Below are 24,358 nucleotides of genomic sequence, written 5' to 3' on the forward strand. Positions count from 1 at the left end.
ATATATCATTTTCCTCTTTGATGTCCATGACAACAAAATCAGTAGGGATAAATAACTGACCTATCCTAACATGGACATCTTCTAATATGCCTATCAGATACTTAACAGATCTATCGGCTAATTGAAGTGACATCTTAGTATGCTGTAATTCTCCTAAGTTTAACCTCTCACAAACTGCTAAAGGCATTAAGCTCACACTAGCTCCTAAGTCTAGAAACGATTTTTCGATGACATGACTTCCCAAAAGACAAGGAATGGAGAAATTTCCAGGATCTTTATCTTTTTTGGCTAATTTGTTCTGGGAAATAGAAGTGCATTCCAAGGGTTTTGGATCGTCGAGTCTACGTTTGTTGGTAAGGATGTCTTTGAGAAACTTTGCATAAGAAGGTATTTGGGTGATGGCTTATGTGAAAGGGATTTCTACGTGAAGTTTTTCTATAACCTTAATAAATTTCTGATACTGGTTATTGATTTGGGTTTGTTTTAGTCTTTGCGGATATGGTATTGGTGGTTTATATGGCGGGGGTGGTACATAAGTTTTATCTTTAGGTTCTTCTCCTTTTTCTTGACTTTCCTGGTTTTCAGATTCCACTAGTTCCTTTACTTCGTTCGTGGGTTCGGTATATTCCTTAGAAGTTTTGGGTTCACTCAATCTTGGGTTTGGTGGCTCATCATAAGCGTTCCCACTTCGTAGGGTAATGGCATTGGCTTGCCCTCTCAGATTCTATTGAGGTTGTCCAAGGAACTATCCTCCAGGTGTAGTCTGGGGGGCTTGGTTTAAAGCTACCTGAGAGATCTGGGTTTCAAGCATCTTGGTGTGAGTAACTATTTGGTCAACCTTGGTTCCTAACTGGGCAATCAGTTCATTAACGTGAATGTTTTGGTTCATGAACTCTTTATTTTGTTGGGTTTGAGCAGTGATAAAATTTTCCATAATTCTCTCAAGGCTCGACTTTGGTGGTATGGGTTGCATAGGTTGATTTAGTCTTGGGGCTTGGTAACTTTATTGTCTCGGAGGTGCGTTATTTTGGATAGGGTTATTGTTCTTATAGGAGAAGTTCGGGTGATTCGTCCATCCAGGGTTATAGGTATTCGAATATGGGTTCCCTTGGGTGTAGTTCACTTGCTCAGAGTGGGTTTCGTTTAATAGACTGCATTCTGCAGATTGGTGTCCTTTGGTTCCACATATCTCACAATCCGACGAAACTGCTGCTGCAGTATTCAGGTTTATGCACATATGCTCCACCTTGAGGGCTAGTGCGTCCATTTTAGATTGCATCATGTCTATAGATCTTAATTCATGTACTCCTCCTTGGACTTCCTTCTTCTCAATTGTCGCTCGTTCGACTCCCCATGATTGATGGTTTTGAGCCATATCTTCGATGAGGGCACTAGTTTCAGGATAAGGTTTGTTCATCAGCGCACCGCCTGCGGCAGTGTCGATGGTCATCTTAGTGTTGTAGTGAAGTCCATTATAGAAGGTCTGAATGATTAACCAATTTTCTAAACCATGATGTGGGCATGCTCTTAACAACTCTTTATATCTCTCCCAAGCTTCGAACAACGATTCTCCTTGGTTCTGGGTAAATCGGGTTATGTGGTTTCGAAGAACGGCGATCTTACTTGGGGGAAAGTATCTAGCAAGGAATACTTTTCTAAGATTATCCCAAGTTGTAATGGAATTGGGTGGAAGGTGAAATTCTGGTATCAGATATAAGATGTCGAAGGTAATGTTACGACACTGATATCTGTCAACACACAATGGATAAATAAACAGAATGGTAAAGCAAATAACACAAGCAATTGTTAACCTAGTTCGGTGCAACTCACCTACGTCTGGGGGCTACCAAGCCAGGAAGGAAATTCACTAAAATAGGATTAGTTCAAAGACTATCCGTACACTTCAACAAGTTACAGTCTTTCTCACCTAATCTCTACCCGTGCAACTTCTACCTAAGCACTCGTAGATATGAGAACCCACTCACTTCCCTTACAATCACACACCAGTGATTTTAAACAACAATCCCTTGTGAAAAGAAAATACTTTTCAATTACACACTCTTGAGTTTACTTCATAGTTTCAATCCAGAAGACACAATCTTGATCTTGCTTCAAAGCTTTGATTAAGAAGACACACACTTGATCTTGCTTCACAACTTTGATCAAGTAGACACACACTCTTGCTTAACAGCTTTAGAGTGACAAATTACAACCACAAATCAATCCAATTCAATCATCAATGGATGACTTGAATGACCTACAAGTCTTACGACTAAACAAACAAGAACCCTAGCTCTATCTCTATATTTCGCTCAGTCTTGGTTGTGTGTTCAAACAGGTTTTCTAAGTCCCTTTTTATAGAAGCATCCAGCTGGGCTTGGACATCTTGAAAACCCTAAATCTATTTTCCAATCAAATCACTTTATAACAGCTGTTTAAATCTCCTTGGAAAATAAGTAAATCTGGTTGTAATCCATGATTGAATGCGCCAGCTAGCCATATCTTCAATCATCCAAAGATTGCCATTAATTGTGCAATCACAAAACACCAGACATTCATACTGAATGTTCTGTGTACAGGATGTCATGACATCAGGTTTGACATCCTGGAAAGATCCTGCATAATCCAGTAATTTCTTTTATAGCTTTTAGCAGGTACAACCATATCAGATGCCATGACATTGTGTATGTCATCTGAAACAATCCTGCATGAACATGTCATCCATTTAAGCTCCAGCAGGTACATCCAATATCAGAAGCCTTGTCATTGTATGTGGCATTCTGAAACAATCCTGCTTGCACATGTTCTTGACTTCCAGCAGGTACATAGGATATCTCATGTTAAGACATCACACATGACATCTTGTGAACACTCTTTGTTTTACCAAAAATGCTACCAACACTTAGAATCAACAAACTCCCCCTTTGGCAAATTTTGGCTAAAACATATATCTGTCTTTTTGTTCACAAGGCAAACTATCAGCAGTTTAAACCACATAACAGTAGTTTAATCAGCAACAAAAGCAAAACAATTACTAGCTATGGCTACTAGTAATACACACACACACAAGGGTACTTCTCCACCCCCTAAATCTATGCAACAAACAACAGAATTACTAGTTATGGATGCAACTAGTAAGACACACAAATGCACAAAGCACAAGGATACTTCTTCTCCTCCTCAATCTGTGCATTCATCAAATAACAGCTAATGTAACTCCAGCACGTGTACCAGCCAGAATGTCATACTGACATCTGCTTCAACATCAACACCTGTGTACCATATCAGACATCCTGTTTGACATCTGTAAATAGACAAACATACTGTTGTAGCACCTGTGCACTTCTTTCAATAATGGTTGTCCTCCAGTCCAGCCACACACATCTCTCCACAACTGCTTCCATATCAACACTTCTCCCCCTTTTTAGTCAAAATTGACCAAAGGTGACCAATTAGACAAAATAAATGTCAATTAGTCTGTCAGAGAATGTCAGGACAGATGTTATAACATAATATTCATGTAGTACACACCAACATTATACACAGCTGAAAGCTGAGATAATGAACAAATTCAAGGAACTCTTTAAGAGCCCTAAATATTACAAAACAGGCATCAATGAGGACTGCCACACATTACACAATTTAAAATAAAAATAATAACTCCATATTGCAGCAGCAGAACATCTCTCAGAACATCAGACACACTAGCTTCACAGTCTTCATTCTTTAACAAACAAGAGGAGGAACTATCAATCAGAGGAAGAAGTATCATCTTCGCCTTCTTCTTCATCTTCAGAGCCATCAGAGCTTTCAGAGATGTCACAGGATTGTGCTTTTTCATCTGAGTCCTTACCAACTTTTTCTATCTTCTCCTCTTTCCAGGCTACGAATAAGAGCTTCCAAAGCTTCTTTTCTTGCTTTGGCCACATTTATACCATTCTCCAATTCCTTGCAGGTTTCTCTTAGTTGGTCAATTAGGCTCCCTTGAGATGCAGGTTCCCTTCTGGAAGATGTCATAACAACATCATTGACATGACTACCCTCAAAAATCTTATAGTGAATTGATAAAGGGGTCTTTCTCCTGCTTGGAATATCACCAACACTTAGGATTCCTGGTTGTTGACTCAGGATGACGCCACAGATGATAGATGGGAATGCAATGGGCAACTTTACAGCATTGGTGGAGGCATGTCTAATGGTTTGATCAAACACAAACTTTCCAAAATCATAGTTTATCTTAGTTCCAATGGCATGAATGATCCTCCCAAGAGCAATGGAGATGGTAGATATGTGATTAGTGGGTACCCAATTTGCTGAACCAATCTTGTGCAAGATGGCATACTTGACAGTTAGTTTACTAGCAGATAGGTGTTTCCTACTAGGCCATTCCTTAACTTGCCCAGCTGTAATCATCATACAGATCTCATTATCTGTGGTCTCTAGATCTACCCCTCCATCAGTTCCTCTCCCTAGGAACCTGTTGATGATGGTTGGTGAAAGTTTCACACACTTACCCCTAACAACCACTTTACAGACCTCCCTGCTGCTTTTTCCATAACTCTCCTCAAGAATGTTTACAATGAATTCTTTGACTAGCCCTTCATAGCATTGAGGCAGAGCAGTCACAGTTTTCATAAGACCAACTGCCTTGATTAACTCCATTACTTCCTTCACTTCTACAGTCTCTTTCCCAAATTCTCTTTCAACCGCTACCCTTCTTTGAGTTACAAACCTCCATTTGTCTAGGTGCTCAGCAGCTACTTTGTTGGAAGACTTCTTTACAACCTTTCTTTTGTCAGAGGAGATGTCTGAGACATCGTCTTCGACATTCTCATTAGATTCAGAACTCTCACTATCTTTCTTCTTCCTGACCTCTACTTTACTCCAAGATTTGGAGGGACCTATACCAGCAACCCTTTTTATCTTTCCTACCTGTCCTTATCTCAGCCATACTCTTCCTTTTTCTCAGTCTATTTTCTACACTTGTTTTCACAAGATTGACCAACATGTCATCTTCTTCCTCAGACCTTTCTTCCTCAATGTCCTGAGCAGTATTAGGGGACATACTAGGTAAGTTTTTTCCAAGAGAACATAGTCCCTCAGCAACTATTTCCTTTTCTGTTTTAGATGAGTCATCATCTTTCTCAGCTTGGGTTTCCACCTCAGGAGAGGGGTCTCTTCTGGTCAGAGGGGTAAAAATGTCCTTGACTCCATGCTCTTCATTCAGTATCCTAGTAACTAGGTTTCTTATGATGCGATCAGTAGAGTGCATGTCCTCTTTATCAGGAGATTTTTCAGGAGTGTTACCTTGCTTAGCTCCAGCCATGGAAGGGGAGCCTGGAACGTCACCTGGTATCATGCGCAGAGGAGTTACGTCCATCAAATCTTCATCTAAAAATTCCATGGAGGAAGTTCTAGTATGAAAGGGTTTTGAGCTAGATGTTGATGGATGTTGAGACATGTTGTTGAACTTTTGGGAAAACTTTCTTTGCCCTAGCAGAGGTTCTCTGAGTAGTTTGATGAAGATGGAAAGAATTGTGTTCAGGCAGAGCGTGCAAATGAAATAGATGCTATTTCCAATACTAGGAGATGATTCATTATTAATGTGGCTTTTTCTTTTCATTGGGCAGACAATATTTTTGTTACCTTTTCCACTCCACATTAATTGCCATATTTTCTCAAGAAACCAAGCCCCTAATTTTCCCTTTTCATATTTCAGTTGGACATCATACAAATCCTTTGCAGTCCTATTGGTTAGTTGTATTTCATGTTGTAGAACTATGAGTTTGTTTTCCACATATTTTCTACATGAGTGATGAAAACAAATAATGTACTTGGTCCAGCTGTGCTGAATATGGTCTTTGGACATAGGTGTACCATACAGGTTGTCATAATACAATGTCATAGCATCGAGTGTGACATTGTAGATAATTATCAGTAATTTCATCCACCCTGGTTGAGCATTGTTGCTTTCAACTGATATCTTATTTATCTCAATTTTCTTTGCACACATAGACCCTTGTGTCTCAGTTCCAGCAAAGCTCTCACTACCTTCAGACTTCATACCACCAGTCATATGTTCAGGTGTTTGGGCCATCATGACCTTCTCTTCTTTGAGGTTAGGTCTTAAGTTTTGGTGTAACATCCTTGTCGGACATTTTTCCTTTCCCTTGTAGGTTCTTCTCGCAACTGCACTCATCTTAGAGGGGTCATCCATTTGAGAGCTCCACATGTAGCAGTTGTTTTTGGTCCTGATTCCTTTCATAATCACTTCACTGTTTTTGTTAACAATCAGACATTCAGTTTTAGTGAAGATGATATTCAGACCTTGATCCCCTAGCTGACTGATGCTTATCAGATTTGAAGTCAAGCCCTTGACCAGTAGAATATTGTCTAGTTTAGGAGCTCCAGGACACTCAAGCTTGCCTATCCCCTTTATTTCACCTTTTGCTCCATCACCAAAGGTTACATAGCTTAAGTCATGAGGGTGAAGATCAGTTATCAAGTCTGAGTTTCCAGTCATGTGTCTAGAGCATCCACTATCAAAATACCACTCTTCTTGGTGAGCTATTAGACTTGTAACATTAGTCTTAGGAACCCATTGCTTCTTATTGATAGGCCTGTGCTGTTTGGGTCTGGGTTGATAGTGACTCTGTTGATGAACAGGGGCAGGGTAACCATACAGCTTATAGCAGAAGGGCCTTGAGTGTCCAAATTTCCCACAGTAATGACATCTCCATCTTTGGTGTCTGCTCTTCTGTTGTTTTCTCTTCTGATGATGTGACATATGCTGTGCATCTTAGGGCTGCTCTTACTATTGCTGCATTTAGGTTTAGCTTGAGGCTTGCAACCAGTGTAACTACTTTCAGCCTTAGATTTATGGTACCCTATTCCAGATTTGGCTCCTATGATTAGTCCAGTTTGGAGAATCTTGTCTAAGGAGTCAGATCCATTGTTTAGCATCCTTACATACTTGGTTGTCTCTTCTAATTTTGAGTTTAAGAGCATAACTTCAGTTTTTAGCTTGAAGATGGTTTCCACATGTTTTGCCTTTTCATTCTCCAGTTTTACTATCTTCTGGCTCTCAACTTGTTGACTTTCATCTAGCTTGACCTTCAGAGCCACAATTTCTGTTTTCAATTTGGAGATGGTCTCCAAGTATTCTCCCTTCTCATTCTCAAGTTGGGTTATTTCTTTCCTCTGGTTTAAAACCTGCTTGTTCAGTTCTACACTTTTCTGACACAGCTCTCTGTAGGTAGCGGTCAATTCCTCAAAGGTTACTTCACCATCACTTGAGTCTTCATCAGACTCCCATCTTCCTGTCAAAGCAGTCACAAGATTTGCAGCCTCTTCTGTATCACTCTCATCAGACCACGTGGCAGCAAGACTCATCTTTTGTTTCTTGAGGAAGGTTCCATATTCAGTCCTGATGTGTCCACACCCATCACATTCATAACACTGAACCTCTTTTCCTTCTTTGAGATTCTCATCTGATCTTGCTTTTCTTCCAGCATTGTTGGATTTACTGATGTCAGATGAGATGTTCTTGACATTTTCCTTTGATCTTACATCCATCTTTTTCAACAGTTTATTGAACTGCCTTCCCAACATTGCTACTTCATTGACCATATCTTCATCACCCTCCTGACTCTTATCCTCTTTTGTGTTTGACATGAAGGCAATGCTCTTTGTTTTCCTTTCAACACCATCATTTAATCCTAACTCAAAGGTTTGGAGGGAACCAATTAGCTCATCTACCCTCATGTTGGAGATGTCTTGAGACTCTTCTATGGCAATCACCTTCATTGCAAATCTCTTAGGGAGTGACCTGAGTATTTTTCTCACCAATTTTTCATCTGTCATCTTCTCTCCTAGGGCTCCTGAAGCATTAGCAATCTCAAGGATACTCATGTGAAATTCATGAATGTTTTCATCTTCTTTCATCCTTAAGTTTTCAAACATGGAGGATGTCTTTGAGAAACTTTGCATAAGAAGGTATTTGGGTGATGGCTTCTATGAAAGGGATTTCTAGGTGAAGTTTTTCTATAACCTTAATAAATTTCTAACACTGGTTATTGATTTGGGTTTATTTTAGTCTTTGCGGATATGGTATTGGTGGTTTATATGGCGGGGGTGGTACATAAGTTTTATCTTTAGGTTCTTCTCCTTTTTCTTGACTTTCCTGGTTTTCAGATTCCACTAGTTCCTTTACTTTGTTCGTGGGTTCGGTATATTCCTTAGAAGTTTTGGGTTCACTCAATCTTGGGTTTGGTGGATCATCATAAGCGTTCCCACTTCGTAGGGTAATGGCATTGGCTTGCCCTCTCGGATTCTATTGAGGTTGTCCAGGGAACTGTCCTCCAGGTGTAGTCTGGGGGGCTTGGTTTAAAGCTACCTGAGAGGTCTGGGTTTCAAGCATCTTGGTGTGAGTAACTATTTGGTCAACCTTGGTTCCTAACTGGGCAATCAGTTCATTAACGTGAATGTTTTGGTTCATGAACTCTTTGTTTTGTTGGGTTTGAGCAGTGATAAAATTTTCCATAATTCTCTCAAGGCTCGGCTTTAGTGGTATGGGTTGCATAGGTTGATTTAGTCTTAGGGCTTGGTAACTTAATTGTCTCGGAGGTGCGTTATTTTGGATAGGGTTATTGTTCTTATAGGAGAAGTTCGGGTGATTCGTCCATCCAGGGTTATAGGTATTCGAATATGGGTTCCCTTGGGTGTAGTTCACTTGCTCAGAGTGGGTTTCGTTTAATAGACTGCATTCTGGAGATTGGTATCCTTTGGTTCCACATATCTCACAATCCGACGAAACTGCTGCTGCAGTACTCAGGTTTATGCACATATGCTCCACCTTGAGGGCTAGTGCGTCCATTTTAGCTTGCATCATGTCTATAGATCTTAATTCATGTACTCCTCCTTGGACTTCCTTCTTCTCAATTGTCGCTCGTTCGACTCCCCATGATTGATGGTTTTGAGCCATATCTTCGATGAGGGCACTAGTTTCAGGATAAGGTTTATTCATCAGCGCACCGCCTGCGGCAGCGTCGATGGTCATCTTAGTGTTGTAGTGAAGTCCATTATAGAAGGTCTGAATGATTAACCAATTTTCTAAACCATGATGTGGGCATGCTCTTAACAACTCTTTATATCTCTCCCAAGCTTCGAACAACGATTCTCCTTGGTTCTGGGTAAATCGGGTTATGTGGTTTCGAAGAACGACGGTCTTACTTGGGGGAACGTATCTAGCAAGGAATACGTTTCTAAGGTTATCCCAAGTTGTAATGGAATTGGGTGGAAGGTGAAATTCTGGTATCAAATATAAGATGTCGAAGGTAATGTTACGACACTGATATCTATCAACACACAATGGATAAATAAACAGAATGGTAAAGCAAATAACACAAGCAATTGTTAACCCGGTTCGATGCAACTCACCTACGTCTGGGGGCTACCAAGCCAGGAAGGAAATTCACTAAAATAGAATTAGTTCAAAGACTATCCGTACACTTCAACAAGTTACTGTCTTTCTCACCTAATCTCTACCCGTGCAACTTCTACCTAAGCACTTTTAGATATGAGAACCCACTCACTTCCCTTACAATCACACACCAGTGATTTTAAACAACAATCCCTTGTGAAAAGAAAATACTTTTCAATTACACACTCTTGATTTTACTTCACAGTTTCAATCAAGAAGACGCACTCTTGATCTTGCTTCAAAGCTTTGATCAAGAAGACACACACTTGATCTTGCTTCACAGATTTGATCAAGTAGACACACACTCTTGCTTAACAGCTTTAGAGTGACAAATTACAACCACAAATCAGTCCAATTAAATCATCAATGGATGACTTGAATGACCTACAAGTCTTACGACTAAACAGACACAAACCCTAGCTCTCTCTCTATATTTCGCTCAGTCTTGGTTGTGTGTTCAAACAGGTTTTCTAAGTCCCTTTTTATAGAAGCATCCAGCTGGGCTTGGACATCTTAAAAACCCTAAATCTATTTTCCAATCAAATCTTTTTATAACAGTTGTTTAGATCACCTTGGAAAATAAGTAAATCTGGTTGTAATCCATGATTGAATGCGCCAGCTAGCCATATCTTAAATCATCCAAAGATTGCCATTAATCGTGCAATCACAAAACACCAGACATTCATACTGAATGTTCTATGTACATGATGTCATGACATCGGGTCTGACATCCTGGAAAGATCCTGCATAATCCAGTAATTCCTTTTATAGCTTTTAGCAGGTACAACCATATCAGATGCCATGACATTGTGTATGTCATCTGAAACAATCCTGCATGAACATGTCTTCCATTTAAGCTCCAGCAGGTACATCCAATATTAGAAGCCTTGTCATTGTATGTGGCATTCTGAAACAATCCTGCTTGCACATGTTCTTGACTTCCAGCAGGTACATAGGATATCTCATGTTAAGACATCACACATGACATCTTGTGAACACTCTTTGTTTTACTAAAATTGCTGCCAACACTTAGAATCAACAGAAGGGAATCTAACCATGATAGGGCTTTATCTCTAAGGGAAAAAGGGAATAATCTTAAACGGCTTGCCTCAGGAGAAGCTCTATTGGTTTTAAAAGTGTCTGCTAATTGGAGACAGATTTTTAAATGTTGGTTTGGGTTCTCAGTAGCGAGACCTGCGAATTATCTCTGTTGCACTAGTTGCAACAGGGAGGGTTTAAGTTCGAAATTATTAGCTGGGATAGTTGAGTTTACTATACTAGAACTAGGTTCTTCGTTGGATGGTTGGGCGAAATCCTTAAGAGGTCTTTGGTTTTGATCTTCGGCCATAGCTCTCCTAATTCTATGGAAGAATAAACGTGCGCGACTGTAACATTCAGGTTCCGCCAAAGGGTATACTAAGCTTCCGATGCTGCGAGTTCTTCGCATTGACCGACGGGTAATAACCTAAGTCTAAACGATATAACATCAGGGTATGAAATTTGATGAAATTGGTCCCCGACAACGATGCCAAAAACTTGATGCGTGCTTTTCGCAAGTATACGAACGTGTCAGAGTAATATAAAAGATTGTCGAATCCATAGAGACCAAGTGTCAATCTATCATTATCTATTGTTATGGTGTTTATCTAAGGTAATCGAAATAGGGGTTTTTAGAGTGTGCAATGAAAAATAAAGTGTTAATTAAAATTCAATCAATAAAGACAGGCTCGAATGTAATTCACATAATCAATTAATAATCCAAATACTTGCTAATAGAGTTACTTATGGGCAGTGTTTCCTACTTTGAAAAGAACCAATTTAACGGGAACTGTCACTTTCGCGTATTCAGAACCGAGTTGTACTCCCTAATCAAACCCTCTTATCATCACTTATAAAAAGGCGCGCATTGCGTTAGATTGGTAAACCTATTTTTAAGAAATATAGTATCTTGACTAAGTTGAAAAGTATTTTAACCTGGATTTCTTAACCAAAAGAGGTTCTCACGAACCAGACTCTAAACTTATAAACGCGTCCGAAAATAGTTTTAAAATCACTTTTCTTCTTAAGTTAAAAACTCCTAATAAACTAAACAAAGCGCTTTCGCTGTAGTTGAAATAGTTAAAAACAACTAAGTTTAAAAAGACGTTGGACGGCTTTCGATCTTACCCAACGGAAATTAAGTGCGGGTAAACTTAAGTTGAAAGTCAAAATAGCCCTTAAGTGTTTCTACGAACAATTGTACGGATTATTGGTTCAATTATGATCCTTACATTCTAACCTTTATAGGTTTAGCTAGACATGGTAAAGTAAAGGTGAATTTTAATTTAAATAAAAGTAGCGCGAGTGCGAGAAATAAACATAGTAGTGCGAGTGCGAGAAATAAATGAAAGTAGTACGAGTGCGAGAAATAAATGAAAGTAGTGCGAGTGCGAGAAATAAATGTAAGTAGTGCGAGTGCGAGAAATAAATGAAAGTAGTGCGAGTGCGAGAAATAAATAAAAGTAGTGCGAGTGCGGGAAATAAATGAAAGTAGTGCGAGTGCCGGAAATAAATGAAAGTAGTGCGAGTGCGAGAAATAAATGAAAGTAAAGACAGTGCGGGAAAGTAAAGTAGATAAAGACAAAGTAATAAAAACCTACTCCAATCGGAGGGATGAATAAAATGCGAAACGGAAATGAAAATGGCGGCAGGATTAACTTCCTTCCAAAGTGCTCCAAACTCGATTACAAACTCGATTACAGACTCGATCACATAATCGTGACAACACCCCAATGCGAAGCGATTACCACTTTTAAAATACTGAATATATGCCTAATTGAAACTAAGTTTGCTCTAAGTTTGGATGATGAAACAAATGAAATCGAGTCTCTATTTATAGGCAAGGAAAATAATGGAAATGACAAGGATGCCCTTCAGTTTGAAATTGGGAGGGAAAAGCTTTCTTCTTGTGGCGCCCGCCACAACACCATGGCACCCGCCATAAGAGTAAAGTGTGGTGCCCAAATGGAGATAGTGGGAAACATGGCAGTTGAGGGAAGTTGATCTATGACACATCATGGTTGGACCCATGACGCCAGCCACAGTGGGAGCCACAAGTGCAAAATGCTTATTTTTAGGGTTTTTAGCTCATTTTCACTCCTTTTCTCGACCGGGGCTCCGATTAGACTGAAAACCTAAAAACAAAGAAAAACATAGTAATAACATAACAAAATAATAATAAAACAACTAAAATGCATGCGAAATCGGATTCGAAAATACGGTGAATTTCAGTGTCATCACATATCAAGGATAAACTCTGTGAGGGGAGAAAATAGGAATTACATCTATCAGTTACTCGATAGAATACCATCAAAGAGAAAATCCGTCATAGGTTAGGGTGAACATATCAAGGATTAACTCTGCGAAGGGGACAAAAACAGGAATTACAACTATCAGTTACTGGGTAAAAGACCGCAAAGAGAAGGAAACCCGTCATCGGTTAGGATGAACGTATCAAGGATTAACTCTCTGGGGAACAAGAATAGGGATTACAACTACCTTTTTACTAGGTAGAATACCAAGGACGAGAATATCCGTCATCGGTTAGGATGAACATATCAAGGATAGACTCAGGCAGGGGAGAAAAAGATATCCGTCATCGGTTAGGGTGAACATATCAAGGATATACTTTCTGGGGAATCAGGAACAAATGAATCCACTAGGAACTCCACTGCTTGGAAAACAAGGGTATCTTTTCCGGGTATTGGGCAAGAAGTAACAAACTACAAACTAAGAAGAATATTACCAGTTACTAGGTAATAAGCTCTTAGGAGACTCAAAGCATCTATCTAGGCATGACCTAGAAAGAAACAGTCAATCAAGACTCAACCTAATGAGGACATAACTCAAGGGGAATGGTTCTATCCAGATAAACAACTAGGGAGGAAACTGAAGTAATAATCATCCACGAGGAACAACTCAGTGGGGAAGAGGAGAAATGTTAAAAGTCTTTCTGCCTAAGGGGCTGACACTCTGCAATTGAGGGAGGACAGACACTTAACTTGTATGGGGATAAAGTACCGCCATACGGAGAATGAGAATCTCAAATCGACAAATCAATCAAATATAATGGTGCCAATATGCAATTATGAAATCATATGAATGTATATCTATATATATATATATATATATATATATATATATATATATGTATATATATATATATATATATATATATATATGTATATGATGATTATGCTGACAAAACGATCACGAAGGATACAAAGGTGTCGCAAAGAATTTGAGTAATGAGGAACTTGTATGGGGATAAAGTACCGCCATACGGAGAATGAGAATCTCAAATCGACAAATCAATCAAATATAATGGTTCCAATATGCAATTATGAAATCATATGTATATATATATATATATATATATATATATATATATATATATATATATATATATATATGTATATGTATATATATATATATGATGATTATGCTGACAAAACGATCACGAAGGATACAAAGGTGTCGCAAAGAATTTGAGTAATGAGTACAATCCTCGGTCAATCCACAAAAACAAGGTGACAAACAACTAGAGAATAGAGAAATCAACAAACCAAAGGCTCAAATCTAGCCGAGGAAGGAGATCCGCTGACGAGAGAAGAGGTTATTGAGTCTGCAGGGAATTTTAGGTCAACACCCTATCAAATGGGAGACAACCATACATAAGATAAGCACAAAATAGCTGCTCAGAAACCAGGAGGAAACTCTGACTGGGAGCGAGTCGGATGGCATTTGGTGGGTAAACCAATGAAATCTACTGGGAGAAACATCTTACTCTGCTGAAGAAACGTGAACTCCGTTGGGGAAAAGCATCGGAACTCTTCTAGGGAATAAACACTTCACAGGGGAACCAGATCAACACAGACAACTAGGTACGCCCGAAGTGTTAGTTGCTTGGGGAACCTCTGATGTTTAGCACTTAAGAACTTGCTGCTCTTTGAAGTGTTGTTGATACTTCCTTTTAATTTGCTTTGAAAATTTCTTTTTTTATATGTTTTAAGAAAAAGATTTTGATTAAAAATTTAAATTTCCAAAATGATCATAATAAAATTTAAACTATTGGCTGAAGTAAATAAGAGTAGAAACAATTGGATAAAAGTTCAACTTTATTTAATGGGATGGTAGTTTGTAAATGACAAGACTCCATAGATTTTTACAAAGTTGAAAATGGTAATTTACATGGAAAAGGGCTACATTGAATACAAATGATCCTTAGTCCTTCTACCAACTCTTGATATCCACTATGCTCTTGACCGCTGCTGGGATGATGAATTGACGTCAACCCTTGTGCTCAACAAAGTCTTTCCAAAATTGGACGATCAGTAGACTACAGTTACTTGCCATATTCCCTAATTTTTGCATAAGTTGCCCCAAGGTGGTGTACTCAATTTATCGGGATTTTTTTTTCTATTTTTATGTCTCTAATTTTTGCCTGGATCGCCCTTTCAGGGTTTCAATCCATCGAGACACTCATTTTTTTCCTAAGTCGCCCTTTCGGGTTTTCAACTTAGCGAGCTGTTCTTTTCTTTTTAGGCGAAGTATTTCTTGACTGCATTTGCGTTCACAGGGCGAGTGAACTCTTCACCATCCATAGTTGTAAGAATTAAAGCATCGCATGAAAAGGCTCTCTTAACAACATATGGGCCTTCATAATTTGGTGTCCATTTTCCCCTAGAGTCTAGTTTGAATGACAGGATCTTCTTGAGCACAATGTCACCTTCTCTGGACACACGAGGTCTGACCTTCTTATCAAAAGCTTTCTTCATCCTCTACTGATATAACTGACCATGACACGTGGCAGTCAATCTCTTTTCTTCAATTAAATTCAGCTGGTCAAACCTAGTCTGACACCATTCAGCTTCAGTCAACTTGCATTCCATGAGTACACGCAATGAAGTAATCTCAACCTCTACGGGGAGCACTGCTTCCATACCATATACAAGAGAGAAAGGGGTTGCCCCCGTTGAAGTGCGGACGGATGTACGATACCCATACAAAGCAAACGAGAGCATCTAATGCCAATCCTTATATGTGACAACCATCTTCTGAATAATCTTCTTAATGTTCTTATTTGCAGCTTCAACATCCCCATTCATCTTGGGCCTTTAGGGAGAAGAATTATGGTGTGCAATCTTGAAGTCTTTACAAAGAGCTTCTACCATATTGTTATTCAAGTTTGATCCATTATCAGTAATGATCTTACTTGGCACACCATAATGGCATATGATTTGATTCTTGATAAACCTCACAACAACTTGCTTGGTTACATTTGCATATGATGTCGCTTCAACCCATTTTGTGAAATAGTCAATTGCCACCAAAATGAAACGATGTCCATTTAAGGATTTCGGCTCAATCATCCCAATCATGTCAATTCCCCACACGGAGAAAGGCCATAGGGAAGAGATAACATTCAATAGTGTCGGAGGAACATGAATCTTATCAGCATAAAATTGACACTTGTGGCATTTCTTCACAAATTTGCAACAGTTAGATTCCATTGTCAGCCAATAGTAACCTGCTCGCAACATCTTCTTTGCCATTGCATGTCCATTGGAATGAGTACCAAAGGAACCTTCATGCCCTTCAGTCATCAACAAGTCTGCTTTGTGTCTATCCACGCATCTGAGCAAAACCATGTTGAAGTTTCTCTTGTACAGTATATCACCATTCAAGTAGAAATTACCGGCTAATCTTCTCAAAGTCTTCTTATATTTCAAAGATGCCCCAGGCTGATAAGTTTGACTTTGGAGGAAACATTTGATGTCATAATACCACAACTTCTCGTCTTTGATTTCTTCAACAGCAAACACATGAGCTGCCCTATCAAGACGCATCACAGACAAATTGGGAACCTCATTCCAATACTTCACTATAATCATTGATGCCAACGTTGCAAGAGCATCTGCCATCCGATTCTCATCTCGAGAGATATGATGAAACTCAACCTTTGTAAAGAAAGTTGAAATCCTCCTCACATAATCTCTATATGGTATTAAACCAGGTTGATTTGTCTCCCATTCACCTTTGATCTGATTCACAACCAAAGCTGAGTCTCCAAAGACATCCAAATACTTGATTTTGTGATTCATGGCCTCTTCGAGCCCCATAATGCAAGCTTCATATTCTGCCATGTTGTTTGTACACTTGAAAGTCAACCTAGCTATAAATGGTAGATGCGTGCCTTGAGGAGTAATAATCACTGCCCCAATACCATTACTATACTGATCAATAACTCCATCAAATACCATGCCTCAACGGGAACCAGGTTCTGGCACTTCTTTAAGCAATGGTTCGTCATAATCTTTCATTTTCAAGTACCAAATCTCTTCATCAGGAAAATCATACTGCACTGACTGGTAATCTTCAATTGGTTGGTTAGCCAAATGGTCAGCCAAGATACTACCTTTGATCGCTTTCTGAGATCGGTATTCGATATCATACGCTGATAACAACATCTTCCAATGGGCAATCCTCCATGTTAAAGCAGGCTTCTCAAATCTATACTTGATCGGATCCATTTTGGATATCAACCAAGTGGTATGATTCAACCTATACTGGCGCAGACGCTTACTAGGGTAGTAAATTGTAAATTCTTTCTTTCCAGTCTCATCTTGCTGACAAGGAACACATCCCATACTATCTTCAAGCACAGTCAAATACATGACCAACGATCTTCCTTCAACAGGTGGAGACAAAATCAGAGGTTTAATTAGATATTCCTTGATACTGTCGAAAGCTTTTTTGCAGTCTTCGGTCCAATCACAAGACTATTCTTTCCGAAGAAGCTTGAATATAGGTGTAGATGTGGCAGTCATGTGGGAAATGAATCTGGAGATATAATTGAAGCGACCGAGAAAACCTCTGACTTGCTTCTCAGTTTTGGGCACATGCATCTCTTGTATTGCTTTGACCTTGGCAGGATCAACCTCAATACCCTTCTCATTGACAATAAAGCCCAACAACTTACCAGAACGAACACCAAAAGTACACTTATTGGGATTCAAGCGGAGTTTATACTTTCTCAAACGCTGGAATAACTTTAACAAATGCTCAACATGTTCCTCTTCATCAATCAATTTAGCAATCATGTCATCGACATATACTTCAATCTCTTTATGCATCATATCATGAAAAAGAGTAGTCATTGCTTTTTGGTATGTTGCACCAAGATTCTTTAGACCGAAAGGCATCACCCTATAACAAAATGTTCCCTAAGGTGTAATGAATATGGTCTTATCCATATCTTCAGGTGTCATCTTGATCTGATTATATCCGAAAAATCCATCCATAAATGAAAAGACTTTGAATTTAGCAATATTGTCTACCAACATATCAATGTGTGGCAGAGGGAAATCATCTTTCGGACTAACTTTATTCAAATCTCTATAATAAACACACATGTGGACTTTTCCATCTTTCTTTGGCACATGCACAGTATTGGCCACCCATTGCGGATACTCAACGATTACAAGGAAATCGGCATCAATCTGCTTCTGCACTTCCTCTTTGATCTTCACAGCCATATCAGGATGCATTCTTCTCAAATTCTGCTTGACTGGCGGGCATTCTGGCTTCAACGACAATCCATGCTCCACAATCTCAGAATCCAAACTAGGCATGTCTTGATAGGACCAAGAAAACACATCTGAATACTCTCGAAGAAGATCAATCAACCCCTTCTTGACATCTGGACACAGTCGAGACCCAATCTTGACTTCCTTCACATCATCCTCGGAACCCAAGTTGACTAGCTCAATCTGCTCTTCCAACGGCTGAATGGTCTTTTCATCTTGCTCAAGAAGACGAGATAACTCATCACTCACTTCAACATCACTTTCCTCCTCGGCTTCAAACACAGGGAATTAAAAATTTGGAGAAAGAGAAGGATCATTGTATTCAATGGGGTTAGGAACCAACCTGCATAATGATTTGATATTTTGATTTTAGAGAAGTGAATTTGTGACCAAATATTATGCAGATGGACAATATTATTGTTTATTTATGTTTTTTGTGATTACCATTTTCAGAGTAAGGCAAAAAGTAAAAACAAAACATCTTAGATGTGGATGAATAGAATTAATTTTATTAATGATCAATTTGAAAATGCCCAACAATGTTCCCTTCTCCCTTAGGCATAGGAGAAGGATTTTAAAAACATATAAAAGTAATTACTTAGATCGATGCAAAATAACAGGAATATCAACAGCAGTCCAATTGTTGCAAGCCTTTCCATGCGTCATAAAATTGGGGCAGTCTTCCTCTTCGTCATCTTCTAGCACATCAGTTAAGTGTTGTTCATTGCCATGAATGAAACCTCCGCTACGGAAGCTAAGTTGCATATCTTCAGACCTTACGACTGACGATCCTTTATGGAACCCCAAACCGGTTTTGCCTTTGTTGTCGGAGACCTCTACCATGCGCCCCCACTGATCAACATTACCTTCTTCCACAATCTTCTTAGCATCTTTCAAAGAGGACATAGGTGCCCCAACTCTCTTTTCAACAGCAATAAATAAGGCTTGGAATGGAGTCCTAACCTCATCCTCAGCCTCAATATAAGAGAAAGATGACAGGTGGCTAACTAATAGTGCCTTCTCTCCACCAACAATCACAAGCTTTCCATTCTTCACAAATTTGAGCTTCTGATGAAAAGTTGAAGTAACAGCTCCTGCCTCATGGATCCTAGGCCTTCCCAATAAGCAAATGTAGGCCGGGTGGATATCCATTACTTGAAAAGTAATTTGAAGATCACTCGAACCTATCTTAACTCGAAGGTCCACTTCACCAATAACTGTTTTGCGCGAACCGTCAAAAGCTTTGACAATTACACCGCTATACCTCATAGGCACTCCTTGGTAGGATAGCTTTGACAAAGTTGACTTTGGAAGCACATTCAACGAAGACCCAGTGTCAATAAGTACATTTGACAAAGCACCGCCTTTGCAATTCATAGAAATGTGCAAAGCCAGATTATGATTTCTTCCCTCCTTAGGGAGTTATTCATCACAAAAACAGAGATTATTGCAAGAAGTGATGTTAGCCACGATATGATCGAATTTTTCCACTTTAACATCATGTTTTACAAAAGCTTGTTCCAGAACTCTCTGCAGTGCTTCTCTGTGCGTTTTAGAATTCATGAGCAGAGACAACACTGAGATTTTTGAGGGGGTTTGGAGCAACTGCTCCACCACATTAAACTCACTCCTTTTGATTAACCGAAGTCCTCATCATCATCGTTAGCCTTCAAATTGCTGGATTCACCAGACTCACCTTTTGAAGCACCAACTAGATCGACAATAGGTACTTCCACCTTCTTTCCAACAACTGATTCTTCCTTATCCTTTGGGAACACCGGCCTAAACACACGACCACTACGGGTCACCTTGGTAACATCAGCAATGCTCACCACAGAGCTAGTCGTAGGCAATGGGACCTCTTAACCACCTTCTATCATTGTAGCATTATACTGATATGGTACAGCTTTATCAGATGAATATGGGACTGGGCCCGCTAACCGTATAACCAACGACGACACTGATCTATTGCTGACATTGTTACTGTTGCTGCTTTCGTACTGAATTACAAATCTCTCAGGCTGCTTGAAAATGGGCACTATGACATTTACATCATCATCTACATGATGGGATTGAACAATTTGAATCATGCCTTCATCCATCAGTCACTGGATGTCCCTTTTTACAACTTCACAACCCCTAGGGTTAACACTGCAAACAACACAACCATCATGGTCATGCTCACAATCACTTACCAAACAAACATCCTTATGCATCTGCACCAAGGACCTCCTGATAAAACTCACATCAAAAACCTTAAACTCGTCAGCACAACCATCCACCATATTCACAGAAGAGTTCCCATGGGCAGGTAGCGGATTTGCTTTCACATTCGGCGCACGGTCCTCGAAGGACACCATCCCACTCTTCATCAGCTTCTCAACCTCAGACTTGAGAGGATAATAATTCTCTATATCGTGTCTGGGTGCTCCTTGATGAAAAGCACAATGCAACTCAGGCTTGTACCACCGTGGAAGTGGTTCTGGAATTTGTGGCGGGTTTCTTGGTTGGATCAGGTTCTTGAGAACCAAAGACGAGTATAATTCTGCATAAGACTTAGGAATTGGGTCGAAAGAGACCTTCTTCCTCTCAAAGTTTTGTTGATGATGATTGTTGGTGGTATTGTTGTTGTTGTAGGTGTTTGCTCGTTGTTGCGGTTGTTGTTGTTGACATTGTGGTTGTTGAACTGATGTTAATTGTTGATTAGAAAATACCGGGATAACGAAAGATACTTGGTGATGATGTTGACGGGATGCTGGGTTCCTTCTGATCTGAGGCCTCCTCTGCCTCCCACTGCTTATTGCATTCGCTTCATTGTCCTTCTTCTTCCCAAAATTGCTACCATACCTCTTACTCGATGATGCTTCATCTTTCGACAAATGTCCCTCTCAGACTCTTTCCTCAAGCCTCATCCCCATGTTTACCATCTTGGTAAAGTCACCGGGGGCACTAACAATCATTCATTTATAATAAAATGAACTCAGGGTCTTCAGAAAGATCTTTTTCATCTCCTTTTCCTCCAAAGGAGGAGTGATCTGGGCAGTCAATTCCCTCCATCTCTGCGCATACTCTTTAAACGTCTACTTATCTTTCTGAGACATAGACCTTAGCCAGTCTCTATCAGGCGCCATATCCATGTTATACTTATACTGCTTGACAAAAGCCTCTCCCAGGTCATTGAAAGTACAAATGCTGGCACTATCCAACCCCATATACCAACGAAGCGCATTACCGGTCAAACTGTTCTGGAAATAGTGAATTAGCAGTTGATCATTATCAGTTTGGGTAGACATCTTGCGAGCATACATCACTAGATGACTGAGCGGACAAGTATTCCCTCTATACTTTTCAAAGTCAGGCACTTTGAACTTCACCGGGATCTTGACGTTGGGCACTAAACACAACTCAACAACACTTTTTCCAAACAAGTCCTTACCCCTTAACGTCTTCAATTCCTTGCGCAGCTCATGAAACTGATCTTTCATTTGATCCATTTTCTCGTAGACATCCGGACCCTCAGACGGCTCAAAGTGATAAATGGTGTCCTCTACACGAGGTAAGGTGTGCACAACGGGAGGTGACACAGACATGACCGGGCTAGATGCTGACATGGAAGCAAAAGTAGGCACAAAGCCTTCAGGCATAAAGTTGGACGACATTTCCCACGGGAATCCGGCATGCATAGTGGGTGCAAAATAAGCGGTAGCAGCAGGCATGGTAGAGGTAGCCACCTCTAAAATAACCGTCCTCGCAGGAGGAGTTGCAGGTGTTGAAGAAGCTTGGCTCTGAGCGGCAAGAACTGACTCCAACATGGCAGTCAGGCGGGCGATCTCGTCCTTCAGCTCTCTGTTTTCTTGCTCTAGATGCTCCATAATTCTGAGATGATTAGCGCGGGTGTTGTATCGATGAATCAGCTTGGCTAAAGCACATAAGAAACACCATGAGACATCTGGCGAAAAGGAAACCTGCTTATGCAAATGATGCATGAAATGCAATGCTTGATTATTTATTTTTATTTTCAAGGAACTTACTATATCATTTGCAAACATATATATCAACAATTGCAATTTTATATGACCCAAAATCTCTTTCCATTTATATAATTGGAAGAACTACATTGAGTACAATTTCAGAAACCAAATGAAAATACAAGAGAAAAGGAGACTAGTCATCCTAAGGATCCCTAACAACAACGTCAGAAGATCTGGCTGAAGGCACGTACTTCCTTCGAATGCGACGAATCTCGGTCTCAAAAGAAGCTTTCATCTGAGTCTTCTCGAGGACAAGCTGATTAACAATCTTCTTCCAAGCAACGGAAGGCTGAGGCATGCTAGAAGATGAAACCTCCAGCTCTCTCTGTCTCTTTGTCACTCAGTCTTCAAGTAGCTCAATAAGTGCATCTTTGTCCTTAGACTTCATCTGCAACTCTCCATGTTTCTCGCTCAAGCACGGAAACGCTCTTCCCACATATCTTTCTCTTACTTCATCTTGACGAGCGCCTCTTCCAACTCCTCTACATCTTGGTTAGGGAGAGTTAATGGCTCAACCACATCCGTAGCCATAGGTATTTCACAAGGATAAGGCATCTTCAACTCCAAAGCTCTCTTTTTCACCCAAAGAGTGTAAGCTTCCAAAGTTACACAATTGTACGGACCAAGCTCGAATCTCCTTTCCTATGCACATTATGCCAAGCATGCACAATCTTCTGCTTCAAATGTTGGGGATATTTACCCTCTTGATAGACAAGACCTTCTAACAAAGTGTTATTAGGTTTTTCTCTCAAGGGGAACCCAAGTTGACGACGAGCCAAAGCAGGGTTGTAGTTAATCCCTCCTTGTGTACCAACAAGAGGCACATTAGAGACTTCACCACAACTATCAATAATCTCCAAACTTCTCAAAGAAGGATCATACCAAACTATATCATCATTAGTGAGAGACATAAGTCTCTGAGACCACCTTAGACAGGCAAGTGCGAAATAAACCACTTGTATAGAAGAGGAATGCAACTGACGATAGTTCCACCACCCTTAGAATTCCTTAGATGCAAAGAGAAATACACATCACCCAACAAAGTAGGCACATGATTCCCAATCAAGAAAAGTCTAATGGCGTTAACATCAACAAAACCGTCAATGTTAGGGAACAAAGCTAGACCATAAATGAGCAACACAAAGATAGCTTCAAAAGCATCCACACTACCGGCTTGAGAAAAAGCAGTAGCTTCCTTGATGAGGAAATAAGATGGTGACCCAAATAATCCTCCTTTCATCACCCAATGAGCATCTATCTCAGACTTCTTCAAGTGAAGAGCTTCAACAATAATACTAGATCGGGGAATCTCCTCAAATCCACTAAAAGGTACTCTACTAGAAACAGATATCCCCAAAAGATGAGAATACTCCTCTAAGGTAGGCACAAGCTGAAAATCTAGGAAACTGAAACAACGGTAGAGAGACTCATAGAACTGCGCTAACACACTCAAAAGTCCTTCAACCATATCAACAAACAAGATAGACAAAAGCTTCCCATGGCGTTATTTGAAGTCCAAGGGATCTAATACAAAAGATGCTAGCTTCCTTAACTCTTTCAAGTCGGGACATCTGAAACTGTACTTCTTAGTGTTCCTTCGTCCATCATCCATGGTCTGAAAATATTTGCAAATAATACCTCAGTTCCTTGAAATTTTTGTGTGATGAATGTTATAATGTGCATGAATGCATGAATGCATGAATGCAACAATCACAAATAAGGGATCACACACAAGGTAAACAAAGGTCAAGGGATGAATCAAGTCATTGTCAAGATCAATCATCCATTTTGGTGGATTATGGTTTACACCTTATCAACACCCAAGTTCCATTGATATTGACAAGACTTGATTGGATCAACCAAGAATCAAGGGTTTGTTGTAAGTCACGAGCATGGAGTCTGGGTAAGAACCATCCCAAAGGAGTGAACTAAGGATAAAAAACTGTAGATCATGTTCTAAAAATTTCCCAGAGTCTTAATTCCATCTATCGCATATTACAGGTTAAGATGACTGACTCATCGACCCATAATATTCTCAAGAGAAACTCATCTGAGTGTAGTATCGCGTAACAACCATTATCAAGTCTACACTTAAACAGTCTCCGCACTACGTCCTAAATAGGCCAAGAGGGGGTAAATGTTCTACGGTCCTTAGCTTATCGGACCCAATTTAGAGATAGTAATGCCTAACCATAAATACTTGTGTGACATTTCCAAAT

At 39.8% G+C, this 24,358-nt stretch overlaps 2 non-coding genes across 2 annotated transcripts; both read left to right on the forward strand.

The window, feature by feature from the left end:
- The first annotated feature begins 1,505 nt into the window (after nt 1-1,505).
- Nucleotides 1,506-1,612, forward strand: LOC127125190 (small nucleolar RNA R71). The gene has a single exon (XR_007804643.1). It is a non-coding gene; the product is annotated as a small nucleolar RNA R71 (small nucleolar RNA).
- Nucleotides 1,613-9,113: 7,501 nt separating this feature from the next.
- LOC127125191 (small nucleolar RNA R71) lies at nt 9,114-9,220 on the forward strand. The gene has a single exon (XR_007804644.1). It is a non-coding gene; the product is annotated as a small nucleolar RNA R71 (small nucleolar RNA).
- The last annotated feature ends 15,138 nt before the right edge of the window (nt 9,221-24,358 follow it).

The sequence above is a fragment of the Lathyrus oleraceus genome, chromosome 2, assembly GCF_024323335.1.
Source record: "Lathyrus oleraceus cultivar Zhongwan6 chromosome 2, CAAS_Psat_ZW6_1.0, whole genome shotgun sequence".
Classification (NCBI taxonomy): domain Eukaryota; kingdom Viridiplantae; phylum Streptophyta; class Magnoliopsida; order Fabales; family Fabaceae; genus Lathyrus; species Lathyrus oleraceus.